The following is a 14,303-nucleotide window of genomic DNA, read 5'->3' as shown; positions in this document are numbered from 1 at the left end:
CTCAGTTGGTTAAGCATCTGTCTTTGGCTCAGGTCATGATCCCAAGTCCTGCATTTGATTCCTTGCTCAGTGGGGGGGGGGGGGGGGGGGCGCTTCCTCTCTCTCTCTCTCTCTGTCTCTCTCCCTCTGCCCCTCCCCCCACTTGTGCACACTCTCTCTCTTTTCAAATAAATAATTAAAATCTTAAAAAAAAAAAGAAAAGAAAAAAAATGGTGGGCAATCCTAAAAGCAAAGGAGGTTGCCTATGTCACCTGAAGGGTAACTGACTACTGCTCAATTGGTTAGTTAATGCAGAATCAGATTTGACCATTGTACCAATGTAATCTAAACATTCATTCATGTTGAGTCTTCCATGATCTTCCACCTATATTATGCATATAGGTATGGATGAATTTTTGCTTCTGTCCAACAGCACTTACATTTTCTTTGAGACCATGTTTTACTGCCTACTTTGATCCAGATGCCTGTTACATTTGTGAGTTTGTGGTGACTTTTCATCATCACATTATAATGAGATCAATCATGTTTGGGAAATTCTGATCGGGTACTTGCTGCCAAGTCAGTACCATGTTCTGATTCCCAGGTTTCCCGAAGGGTACACTGGTCTTTTTTTTTTTTAAGATTTTACTTATTTGACAGACAGAGATCACAAGTAGGCAGAGAGGCAGGCAGAGAGAGAGGGAAGCAGGCTCCCTGCTGAGCCCAGAGCCCGATGTGGGGCTCGATCCCACGACTCTGGGATCGTGACCTGAGCTGAAGGCAGAGGCTTAACCCACTGAGCCACCCAGGCGCCCCTATACTGGTCTTCTTGATTCGGTTTCCTACTTTTTGAATTTTACTACTTCCTTAGATAGATTTACAATGTCTAATGCGCATGGATCTATAGCATTAAGTGCACATAGACTTAACACTTTCCTTACACATATGATGACAAAAAGCTGTATTACCAGAATGGTTAAAATAGCAAATTTTATGTTTTATGTATTTCACTATAATTAAAAACAAAATATAACAGAAGTGATGATGGTATACAAGTAAGAACATAAACTCAGCATTGCAAATAATAATATTTCTGGTGTCATAATTTTATGTAAAATAATAAATAATATTATTTTACTTGTGTTGTAAGGGCCTATTTACCAGAGCGGCCCCACCTCAGTTGAATGAACAGCCATTTTGTTGTTTATGCAATAAAACTTAAACTGACCCTGCCCACCCCCTCCCCCGGGGAACTTACTTAAAAACAAGTCCAGGAAACCAGACCCAGGTAACAAAGCCCAAATACAAGGGCAGATCAGGTCAGGTGGAGATAACAGCCCGAATGCAGGGATGAGTTGGGCCAGGTAGAGACATCAATCAGTAAAGTGCGTGTACTGTCTCCCTGGCTACCAAGGAGCGTGGGCCCCTGCCATTTGGGCACCAATTCTGACCAAGGTGATAGGTTAGTTTAAATAGCCACTATGGGGTGAATTATAATTCAATTGGTCACTTATGTGTTACCTAGCATGGGTGTGCAGCTTTCTCTGTGTATTACAATCTCATTGGCCACCTGTGTGTGGCCAGGCCCAACCACATGGCCCTTGCCCTTTAAAAGTTAGTCAGTAAGGCGCTGGGGGTGGGGGGTGTCACCTCTTTGTAAGAGATGGCCCTGATTGGTCAGTTTGATTCTCGATGCTTGGCGCAAAATAAAGCTTTGCTTGACCTTTGCTTTGTATCAGTCCCGCTCCTTTGACCATGGACCAAACAGTGTGAGAAAAAAACATACATAGGAATTAAATTCCCTAAAATCTAAATAAGAAATATATTCAGGAGAATATTCACATAGAATTAAGTAAAAAGCTGGACCACAATTTCCATTGTTCATTGGCATGTTCTCAGGACTTGGGATAGTGCCTGGCGTTTATTATGTTTTTGTTGAATGGATAAAAAGATCATTTCAGCTCTGGACCACTTTCCATAGTTGTCCGTTTAACCTGTTTACTTTCTAGAGCAAATTACATAATTTATACTTAATGTTTCTGTGTTCCCATTTCCCTTAGAACATAAACTGAACCAGTGTGATTATAAAACTTGGTAAATTGCAGATTAAAAACAAAACAACAACATATAAAAACCTGTTGTTGTAGCAAATAAATCTGGGTAAAAATAATTGTTTGAAAATAGTTTTAGAGTTTTTATTTAAAAAATAATTTATAGGGGTGCGTGGGTGCTTCGGTCTGTTAAGCATCTGCCTTCGGCTCAGGTCATGATCCCAGGGTCCGGGTGATGAAGTTCTAGAATATAGGTGAGGTTCAGTGGGGTGAGGTCTGGAGCCGATGACCAAGAAAGAACTCTTGAGACTTCTTTGGTACAAAATGGTGGTTTATTAAATCACAGGGACAGGACCCGTGGCAGGCAGAGATGCTGCTGTCCCAGGTTGTGAGGGATGGCAGGTTATGTACCCTGTGGTTGGCAGAAGGTAAGGGAAAAGAGGGGTTTCAACGGAGCTTTCATATGCTAAAGAGGGCCTACAAGGTGCCGATACCAGAGGCCTTGCGGCTTGATCAATGTTGTGTTTTGGCAAGCCATTAACATCAAGATAGTTGGGAGATTCCTCGTGGGATGTCACATTTCTGCTATCAAGCGTCTTGATTAGTGAGATTTAGGTTCAGAGGAGATTTAACTTTATTTACATTTCCTTCCACCTCAGCCCCCTTCAGTTTTGTTTATGGAGGGGAGGGTGACATTAAGGCAAGAGGAGTTATTTGCCTCTGGAAATTGTGCTATTGTTAAGTTAACTTCTTTGTTTGTAGATCTCTAGGACACTTGTAAACCAAGGGAGACTCCTGTCTTGCAGGATTGTGATCTCTGCAAGTTAACTATTTGTTTCTCATTTTTGGCAGTCAGGGGTGCCTGAGCAATGTCACATATATTACCGAGGGGAGGGAACGGGTGGAGAGGGGGTGCAAGGTGCCATCTTTTACTTTGTCCTCAGCCAGCCTCCTGCTCCCTCATCACTGGGGTTGAACCCTGCATCAGGCTGTCTTTCCCTTTCCCACTTCCCCTGCTTTTGTTCTGTCTCTCACTGTGTCTCTCTCTGCCAAGTAAGTATATAAAATCTTAAAAAAAAAAAAATTACAATAAAAATTTATATAACTTTATCACCATATGAAATGGTTATTTTTTCATAGTCAACATTGGCAATTCCATATAATTTGATCTTTTTTATAAACTTGATCTTAGTAATTTATAAATTACTGGCTAGTGAAGGACCCCAGGTCAGAACTATAGTATAGCCTATAAGTTTTAACATTCTTTTTATAACCAGCTTATGCTAACTAAGAAACTGTGGCCAGCTGACCATAGATAAGGGAGTCAGCAAGCAGCATAACAGGATAACGAATAGCAAAAATCTGTGTTTAACCCAGCTGTTTCTGGCTTCTGTATAATAATGCTTCTAATGATTTGCTAAGAAATGAAAAATTGCTTAAACCCTCGTTCACTGTGTAATCAAATAAAGTTATACCCTTCCCCTGTTAAGAATTTCCCCTACTACTAAGTAAAATTGATAAGGGTTGCCTCCCGTACCAAGGCCGGAGACGTACGGTTCAGCACGTATGCTAGCTGGAGACGTGCGGTTCAGCACATATACAGATAAAGGTTAGAAACGTGCAATTCAACACGTACCCTCTACTGTACACTACCTGAACGGTGACTGGCCAGAATGTATGGTTGGTTTTAAAGGATTGGCTACCTATGTGTAGGCCTTACTGTAATGCTTTGAAATTACTGGCTAGAAAAGTGAGGGCTCTGATGTAATGGACTGTAAAATTCTATATTAAGGGACTCCCGAAACAGATCGGGGCTCTCAGGCACTGACCCATCCTGGTCAAGTGTCCCTGGGAGTCCGAGCATGCCCGAATAAAATCCTCTTGCTTATTGCACCCAGTGGTCTGTGAGTGCGTCCTTGGGTGCGGGTCCTCTAGGGTCTTTCACTAGTTTATCTGCTGTTTCAAGTGATAGAAACATTGAGGGTTGGAGAAAATGTCTTTAATATTCATGAAAGGGCTCTTCTTTCCTTCCAAATGCCAGGGAGTAAAAAGTGATCTCAAATTAGAACAAATATTATAGCGTTTTCATTAAGATATGTGAAACTGACACTTTTACTACTAACTTTTATGGTTAATCACAAATCTCCAACCAGAGACTGTGGAATGACCATCTGAATGTATTCTAAAAAGATTTAATGACCTTAAATATCGATTACTTTAACACATAGCAGTCCCTTCACATTTCCAAAGTTGAAATAAGCACTCGTGATTATTATGGTTAAAAAAGGCTGGAAAGTTATGTATTTCATAATAAAGAATATCATAATAAAGTGGACATATAATTTGTTTTCAAAAATACTGCCAATAATGATAAAAGGCAGGAAAATTAATTTTGATTATTATTTAAACAATTTTAAATTCCTAAGTGATCATAATGACTTGAATGGCCTAGGTCAGGTCTAGGACTATGGCCCCAGAGCCACAGTGGTGACCATGGGCAAAGTCCGACACAGAAAATATAACAATTCTTTGTTTCTGTCATCATCCCCAGGACAGACCCCTTTAAAAGGGTTAAAACCTTTTAAACTGAGAAGTATGAAGGGGAGAAGGAGACAGATGCAGATTGATATTACCACCTTCCAGTTGTAAATCAGTGTGTCTCCTTTCTTCTCCTACTCTCCAGGTGGCCAGAAAAGGGTTAGGCTGAGTTTACATGAGAATGGCTGGTTATCTAGACTAGTTTGTAGACCATCCCAGTGTTAGGGGGAGGAGTGAATGTGTGACGAGTTCCAATCTTGGTGACTGCAAACCTTTCCAGACATTGTCCCTGCTTATATTTATTTATACACTAGAAACAATGGTACCAGATAGCACATGCTGCCTTGTATCCTGCTTTTAAAACATTAAAAGGGACATATATTATGAACTCCATTCCTGTCATTCATTATTTTTATACAACATTCTTTTTAGAGTTGCTTCAAGTTTTATTGTGTGTGTGTGGTGTTCCACAATTTATCCAAACAACCCTTTGTTTTTGTTCACTGAGTTTTTCTGAATCCATTTCTTCACTATTATGAACAGCGGAGCTGCTAAATCTGAGCATACAGTCTTAATTCTTTGTTAGGGAAAACTGACTAAATTTTAGAAGCGGGATTTCCTGGTTGACAATAAGGATTTTGAATAATTTCCCAGAGGCAACATTTAGCTCACCAGAGCAGAGACAAAGGAAGAGAGAAGAGGCAGGCAGTAGGGTGAACCCTCTTCATACTGGGGGAGCTTCTGCACAGAGTCTATCTAGCTGAGCTAGTTCAGAAATACAGAACCCAGATTTGCCACCTCACCCTGAGACAATTCTTTCAAACTCAAGGCAGAAAGACAGGGTGAGGAGATCGAAAATGGCTGACACTTTTTGAGTATTTATTCTGTGCCGGGCAGTGCTATAATCATTTTCTGTGTATTATCTCGCTCTAGTCCTACCATAACTCAGAGAGTTATGGTAAAGAACGAAGACAAGAGAAGTTAAATAACTTTCCCAGGGCCTTATATCTAATATGTGGCAGAGCACAGAGCCATGTGTGCTTTTAACAACTGTGCATTGTTGCCTCCTGTCCCAGTACCCTGGCTACTTAGGCAGGTAAGCTAGGAATGTCCCCACATAAAAGTCCACAGTGCACACTATATCCTTCTAAAATCTCCTACTTTTCCCTTTTTCAGAAGCATGAATTCTCCACCAATGCCATATTGTCTCTTGGTAGTAAATACAATGACTATAGCTTTAAATATTTTAGTATTTGTCACTAGTCATGGGAAAGTCATTTAAAAATTGATCTATTAATTATAAGATACTACATCAATTATTGCTGGAGTTTAATTACTAAATTCTGATAGTTGGTATAAATAAGCAATTCTTTTTATATGGTTGTACTCGATCAAGATATTGCAGAATTCTAATTGGATCTATTCTTTTTTTTTTTTTTTTTTTTTTTTGGAAGAAGAGTGGGAGAAGGGACAGAGAGAGAGGGAGAGAGAATCTTAAGTCAGATTCACACCTAGTGCAGAGTCCAACCTGGGGCTCTATCTCACAACCCTGAGATCATGACCTGAGCTGAAATCAAGAGTCAGACCCATCCAGGCACCCTGGATGTATATTCTTTATATTCCAGTTATATTGAAAGTCAATCAGGGATACACAGACATAACAAAGCAGACTACAGTCATGTCCTTTCCAGGAAGTAATGCCACTTTTGATTTCCACATATTACCTATTTTATTCTAAACAAATACCTGACAATGTCTAAGTCAACATATTCTGAATAAAACATGGACTCGCATAGTACTGTCACCTCCTTGAAAATGGCTGAAGGTATGTACGCATTGATATTAAAGAGTTACTCAGCACACACGAGTGATTAATGGGAGATCATGTTTATATTCAGGTACAATTATCAACTGGAACAGAAGAAGTTCCCCTCCCCCCCATTGTTGCTGCTTCCTCCCTCTTTCTTGAAGGTTCTCAGGTCCTTTTAAGCGCTATTGAGTAGTATAGCACAGTGGTTAAACATAGGGATTCTGGAGTCAGAATACCCAGTTTCCCATCCTAGCTTTGCTGTTTACTAGCTGTGTGACCTGGGAAAACTTCCTTAGCTTCTCTGTGCCTTAGTTACTTCACCTGAGTCTTCAAAGCTACATCTCCAGATTGAGGGCTCCTCAGAATTGCAGTTTTAAATGTGTAATTGCCCAGCTGCTCTCTCAGCACAGCTGTCTAAAAATTATCTCAAACTTAACATCACCAGAGAGAACCTGCTTCATTCCTACTCTGCCCTGGCATGTAAATGGAAACACCATTCACTCTTGGCTCAAAACTAAAATCTAAGAGTTTCCTTGATTCTTCTTTCCCCCTCATTTCCATACCTAATGAATCAACTCCATCCCTTTTACCTCCAAGACATATCTTAATGCTTCCCACTTCTTCCATTTCCACCAGCACTGCCTTATCCAGGCTCCTGTTATCTTACATCTGGACTCCTGTAATTGTTTCTTGACTGGTGTCTAGTCTTCTACTCTTCTCTAAAATCCAATGTCCTTATAGCCAGAATGATTTTTTTTTAAGTCATAAATCAGTCTTTCCCTTACTCCAAATCCCCCAGTAGCATCTCATCACATTTAGAATAAAAGCCTAACTCCTTAATTCAGCTTTCAAAGGCTTAACAAAATCAGTACTGTAATGGGTTAAAGAGTGTCCTCCCCAAAATTCATGTGTACCTGGAACCTCAGAATGTGACCTTATTTGGAAATAGGGTTTTGCAAATGAAATTCACTTAAGATGAGTTCATATTGGATTAGGGTGCGCCCTAAATCTAAAGCTGGTGTCCTTACAAGAAGAAGAGAGGACACAGAGAGACTGAGGAGATACAGAGAAGAAGGCCATGTGAGGACGAAAGCAGAGATTGGAGCAGTACTCTGCAAGACAAGGAGCACTGAGAATTGCTGAGAGGCATCAGAAGCTAGGAAGAGGCAAGGAAAGATTCTCTTCTAGAGCCTAAAGTCTTTGAAGGAAGAAGGTCCTGCTAACACACACCTTGATTTCAGACTTCTGGCCTCTGGAGCTGTGTGAGAATATAATTTAAATTATTTTAAGCCATCCAGTTTGTAGTGTTTTGTTATGGCAGCTTTAGGAAACTAATACAGGTGCATTTATAACACTCTGGCTTCAACTCTATTGCCCGCCCCTAACTCTCTCCCCTCCAGTCACACTGGTCTCCCTCTGAACATCAAGCCTGTTCCCACCTCAGGGCTTTTCACTAGCTGTTCCTTTTATGTAAGAATGCTGATCCTTGATCTTTGCTTGGATCCTTATTGTTCAGACCTCAGCTATAATGTCACCCTATTAGAGATTCCTACTTCAGCCATTTGTTCTAAAGTAGCCTCCCAAACTCTCTGTATCACATCACCCTATTTTAATTTTATTTTTTGCTATTGATACAATTTGCTGTTTCTTAATCATGTATGTATTTATGGCATCTGTCACAGGCACATGCACATTCACACATCTCACACTCAAATTCCCTAAACTGCACTGTCTAGCAGGGTAGCCACTAGCTACATGTGACTATTTAAGTATAAGTTTAAACTAATTGAAATTAAATAAAATATAAAATATAGTTTCAAAATGAAGATAGGCATATTTCAAGTTCTCAAAAACCACCGGAGCTAATGGCTACCATATTGGACAGCATAGATTTAGAATATTTCTATCACTGCAGATAGTTCTACTATGCAGTACTGCCCCAGAATATAATAAGCTCAAGGAGAAGAGGAATCTTATATCCCCAATACTTTGAATTTGTGTGGGACATAATAGATAACAAATAAATATTTCTTGAATGAATAATGAATGAACTTTCAAAACCAAAACATTGCTGAGGTTTGACATGAATGAGCTTTGTAAAAGTGAAGGACAGCACCTCTGTCAGTGGGAACCAATATGGCTTTCAAGGGAAAGATTACTTCTGTTCTCTTTGCCTTTCCACTTGGGCAGTTTCTACAAACACATCTGCCATTGATTATTCTTTTTGTTTGTTTTGTTTGTATACTCAAAAACAGATCTGCTTGTAAAGAAGATTTCAACAAATTCTCTCATTTTGACCAGTGGCTTATTTGGTTTACAAATAAAACCTCCTAGTAGGGGTCTGTTGAGAAGTAGAGGGAAGACAGAAGGGTATGGACTGGATATTATCTTCTGTGCAGTAACGTATTTGCTCTGGATGTCTAAAAAGACAGTGTTATCAATCCCACATCTTTAGTAATCATTTCTCAATGCTTTGATTAATGTGGGTGTAAAATGTGTCTGATGTAGCAGTGTGTGTCTGAAACATTCCGAGACAAGAAGAATCAAAAAGTATTTTAATTTTAAAATGAATTTTAAATAGGCTAAAAATGAGTTTATTTAATGTAACAGTTGAAATACTATATTTCTGCATTAGAAGAAAAAGCATGGAAATATATCTTTGTCAGACTTGTGGGACAATCAGAACGAGTATGTTTTCAAACCATTAAATCCTTAGCTATAAGTGTCCTGTTCTATTTTCAGCTCATCACAATGAGGTTAAAATTAAAATTTGTGAGTGTTCGGATACTGTGCCAAACATATAAAAAAAAAATCAGGGGCACCTGGGTGGATCAGTTAAAGTGTCCGACTCTTGATTTCAGCTCAGGTCATGATCTCAGGGTTGTGGGACTGAGACCCACATCAGGCTCTGTGCTCAGTGCAGAGTCTGCATGAGATTCTCTCTCTCTGCCCGTACCCCTACCCCTGCTCATGCTCTCCCTCTCCCCCCATTTCTAAAAATTAAATAAGTAAGTAAATAAGTGCAAGCTTAAAAAAAAATCAGTGTCAGTATTCTACTCCATTTCATTCCTCTATTTAGTACTCAAATATATGTCACAGCTCCTATAAGGAAGCTCACTGATTAGCTAATGGAGAGTTATTATTTCAGGTCACTTGTGATTGAAAAGCTAGGGACTGACACATCATCTGGAGACCAGTTCAGAATGGGTGAACTTGAATAATATTTATTAAAATGTAGCAAATTCCTATTACAAAATTGACCACAGAGTGGGGTTAGGGCACTGTGGAAATGAAGGAATCATAACTTGGTCTGAAACAGTGTACAGACAACTCCTTGCACTATTACCTAATTGGAATGTACTCTTTGCAAATCATAAACTTTATGGCTTTAGAATCATTGTGGATGTTTTTACATGCAATTGAAAGGGAGGAAAACACAGGAAACTATATAGGACTTCTTTGCTGTAAAACAGAATAAAGAGGGTGTCTGTGCGTGCGTGCGTGTGTGCGTGTGTGTGTGTGTGTAAGAAAGAGGGCAGGGAGAAGGAAGGAGGAGAATGATTAGAAATGATGAGTATGTCTGATTTCAGAATTCAAGAAAGTAGAATCATGAAAGGGTTCAGAAAGCTCCATCCAGATTCGAGACAAGACGATCTTCTCTAACTCTCCAGCACAGTGCGATTTCCCTGCATCCCTCCGTCGTGTAGGCAGGCCCGAGCCCAGGCCTGAGACTGATAAAGCACTTCTGGTAGAGGTGCGGTCACTTCCTTCCTACTGGGGCTCTGGGGAGAGGTGAGAACAGAGCGTGAGAGCCGCAGCACAACCGTTCCTGGAACCTTGATGGATAGAGCCCTGGTTAAAGTGACCCAATTTCACATCCGCCAGTGTAGGAAAGTAGGAAGTCTTCAGGCTGTGGGCAAAAATGGAGAAAAAAGTGGTGCTGTTTGGGGCTTTCCCCTGCAGTCCACCTTCTAGAAAGCCTCCTCTATTAGAGACGATCTTTCTTCAGGGAAGTCCCATATCTTCCCTTGTTTTGTGTGTTTGTCTGCCATGAGTGGGAAGAGAGGAGAAGATAACGAGGAGAGAAGGAATGGGGGAGGATTAAAAGGGCGGGTCAAAATGCGGCAGTTAGGGACATTTGTGAGGATTCCAGAGAGACTTAGAAATCAAGACCCCCATGCTCCTGCTTATAAAAAGGTATCTAGTTAATATATATTTAGATAGCTGATATAGATATATATAGAGAGACAGACAGACAGATAGACATGTACATGCACACATACATACACACACAGGCCTGAAGCGTAACTTATATAATATACTCTCTGTAAAAATAAAATGTCAGGGGTGCCTCGGTGGCTCAGGAGGTTGAGCGTCTGACTTTTGATTTCAGCTCAGGGGGTGATCTCAGGGTGGTTAGCCTGTGTCAGACTCTAGGGGTTGGGGGAGGGGTTGAGGAGTCTGCTTGGGATTCTCTCTCTCTCCCTCTGCACCCCTGCCCCAAAAAAAGAGAAGGAAAGGAAAGGGGGAAAAAAATGAAAAAAAAAAAAAAAAAAAAAAAAAAAGAGATGTCAGCCCTTCCTGTGGGTGAAGCCAAAAGAACTCTCTTCTTTTTGCCTTTGAACCATTGCACTGGGTCTAGATAAAAGAGGACAGGTTTCTGGCAGAGGAATGGGGTTGTGGGATGGAGAAATAGAGAGAAGGGAAACAGAGGAGGAAAGAAAGAGGCAAAAGCTTCTGCCAGGGTACTATCTAGGGTCTACTTAGGTGCACAGTGAATGGCAGAACCAAGCGTGTGTCTTTTACGGGCCTCACGACTCTTTTCCTAGACTTGAAAATAGGTTTAGTCCTGAGTTGAGACCATGGCCCCATAGCACCCACTTTATCTCTACTTTTCTTCTTTCCATTTACTGCTTCTTCCTTCTTTCCCAGCTTTCTCCAGCTAGTATGAAGAGAAGGAAGTTGTTATGGCAGCTCTCATTTTGATTCTTTCTGTCTTTGGTCTCCAACTTCTCATCCCAGGCAACGCTTTGAGGACCCCCAGGACTTGTGGCCTTACTTCACCTCTGCTAGGCACTCACTATGCCCAGAAATTGAAGGAAGGAAAAGGATTAATGGCATTATTTTGCTGACATTGTTTTAACTCAACCCTGAACCGAAAGGTAAGATTGGAAGACAGTGGAGAAATAAAGGTTAGGCAAATAAACAACTGTTCCCTTTTTGAGAAAATCTCTGCATGACAAATCTCAAATTGGACAAAGTAGGATTAATGCTTTATATTTCATAAGCCATCTGTCACTGAAGGTTCACTAAATCAAATGGCAGATCTAAAATCTCTAAGGGATGTGTTATAGTACAAATGATAAGAGAAAAATCTGTGATCTGGCTGTTGCAGAAATCAGAAATATGGGGTCAGAAGGAGCCAATCACCTGATGGTCCAGTTGCTGCACCCTAAAATCTAAAATCAAACTGATATGCCGCCCTCAGACCAATCTCTCTTGAACCTCTTTTACCATGTGAGTTCCCTGCTCTAGAAATTTCATCCTTTCCCTATTTCAAATATTTTCTTTCTTCTTATATACTTTCTTCTAAATTGACGTTCCTGCACATTTTATTTAAAGTCTGATGCTAGCTTCCCATTGTCCGTCTATCAGCCCTCTGTTTTGGTAAAAGCATATGTCCATAAACGCACCATGATCAGCTTGTTCTGCCCCTTGTGTCCTTTGGGCTTGATCCTTTCCCCTGGAATGTGCTGCTTTATACCCAAGTCCATTTGCTCCAAAACAGTTCAACACCTTGGCGCAGTTCAAATCCTCTAACTTCAATGAAATTATCCCTGAATGTAGCCTAACTGATATCTCTCTAATCCAACATTCTATAGCTTTTAAAAGACTGCACAGTCTAGCTTTTGATTCAATAGACTTGCTCACTTTAAATAACATGGCATGCAAAAGAACCTTGCAGTCTAAAGAATGTAACAGTGTCTGGCAGATAGTAGTCACCCAATAAATATTAATTAATTAATTAATTTCCTTCCTCATTGCTATTGCATATTAATTGTTTTCTACCCAACAGGGCTGACAGCTAATAAAGAAAATAATAATTTTATTCCCTCTTCCATGTGTCCCCCATAGGGCCTGGCACCCTAGAGAGCACTCAGGAGATAATCAATACTTACTGACTGAATAATTGATCGACTAATGCACTTTGCATTTGGATTCTAAGTACAGAAGCCCTTGAGGACTTCTTGGTTTTCCTCCAAATGATCTGAAATTGACCTCTACTACTACATTGCCTCTACTGCTCCTCTTTTATAAAGGAGAAATTTTAAATACAGAGAGAATTTAAGTACTCCCAAAGTCAAACAGGACATTAGTGATAGCTACAAGCTAGATATAGAGGGTAATCATCCTGACTGCCAGACCCCTGAATTTATAGTCATTGAATTGTGTTTTTTTTCTGACACAGGTAGCTTTTGTTCAATTATTAATCTCTGTTGTATAAACTATAGCATGTTGCTGTATGACTCTGCTTCTCTTTCTTTATTATTTGCTTATTTTTGAGTGACTCTAACTGGTAAAAATGTATCTAATTATCTACCATGATAGTTGCTTAAAATTTTTATTTTATTGTGGTATAATTGACATATAACATGATCTTTGTTTCAGGTACAGAACATAATGATCTGATATTTGTATATATTGCAAAATGATTACCACAATAAGTATAATTGTACCTGTAACCATCCATCACCGTACATGGTGATGATTTTTTTTCATGTGATTAGAACTTTTAAGATCTACACTAGTGATTGCTTTTTGTTTCTTTTTGGACTTTTAAGTCAGAAGTTGTGTCTTATATGCCCTTACTTTTTTTTTTTTTTTGGTGCTTAGCACAGTACTGGACACTTAATAGATGTTTAGTAACTATCTGTTGAACGGATGAATATTATCAGATAAAATTATCTTTTTTGAGTACCGCACAATTAACATACATAAATCTTCTTTATAGCATTGAGGGGAGTTAAATTTAAAAACAGCCTTATTTTATTCATAGCGATCTATTCTTAATTATAATTCCTTTGCCTAGTTATTGACCGTTAGGGATTATATAAGAAATTGAACCCACCATAGCATGATCCTTGGCTTGATTCCTAAACTGTAAACTAATCTCGGCTTTAATCTTCAATCTACACATAAGACTATAACACTTACACATTTAAGGAAAGAAAATAACTTCTTCCAAGAGAAATAGAGGTAATTTAAGGAGACAGAATTATTGGCCCCAAGTTAGCAAAAAGCATTTTATCCCTGACTCATCTGTGCCATATGGATTTCATAACTGATGATTAGCTTCTCTTAATCAGTTGAACATCCATTTAAGGGACAAATTGATTAGCTTCTTGCATAATTAACAGAACACTAAGTACCATCACTTTGAGTTGAAAAATTATTTTGATTAACAGTAAATATTCAGTTTAACATTAAGACATTAAATGGTGTTATCTCAAATCATTAATCTGTTATTTTCAAAATTAAGGAGGTGTTTGCAGCTAACTCAGTGACTAATGTTTGCAAGTCCCAAAGCATTTTTACTTTTCTGGCTGACATTGAATTTAATATATCTTTTTCATAGAGAATTAGAGTATAAAATAATGTATAAATAATATTAGTTCGTGCTCAAACTCTCAATCTGTACTCTCTACTTAGTGAAATGCCAAACACAGTCCTGAGGCATAGAACAAGGAAAATAATTAAATATTAAACTTTTACAAATCATTTCAAAAAGAATCAGTGAAGAATTAAGAAAGGGTTGGCAAAGAATGTTGAAATGGAGAGAAAGGTTATTAAGAGTGTCAGGATCCATACAGGACAAGATTCATGAGCTGCTAGAAATAACAGAGCTCAACACCGTGGAATTATGA

The 14,303-nt window shown here is 39.2% G+C and overlaps 1 long non-coding RNA gene across 1 annotated transcript in view; it reads right to left on the bottom strand.

Moving 5' to 3' along the window:
* Positions 1-14,303, bottom strand: part of LOC131998859 (uncharacterized) — a 36,531-nt gene that overhangs the window by 13,233 nt on the left and 8,995 nt on the right. The gene's annotated exons all lie outside the window — the stretch shown is intronic.

Source organism: Mustela nigripes, chromosome 13, assembly GCF_022355385.1.
Source record: "Mustela nigripes isolate SB6536 chromosome 13, MUSNIG.SB6536, whole genome shotgun sequence".
In the NCBI taxonomy this organism is placed as follows: domain Eukaryota; kingdom Metazoa; phylum Chordata; class Mammalia; order Carnivora; family Mustelidae; genus Mustela; species Mustela nigripes.
This window is presented reverse-complemented; position numbering and strand designations above follow the sequence as displayed.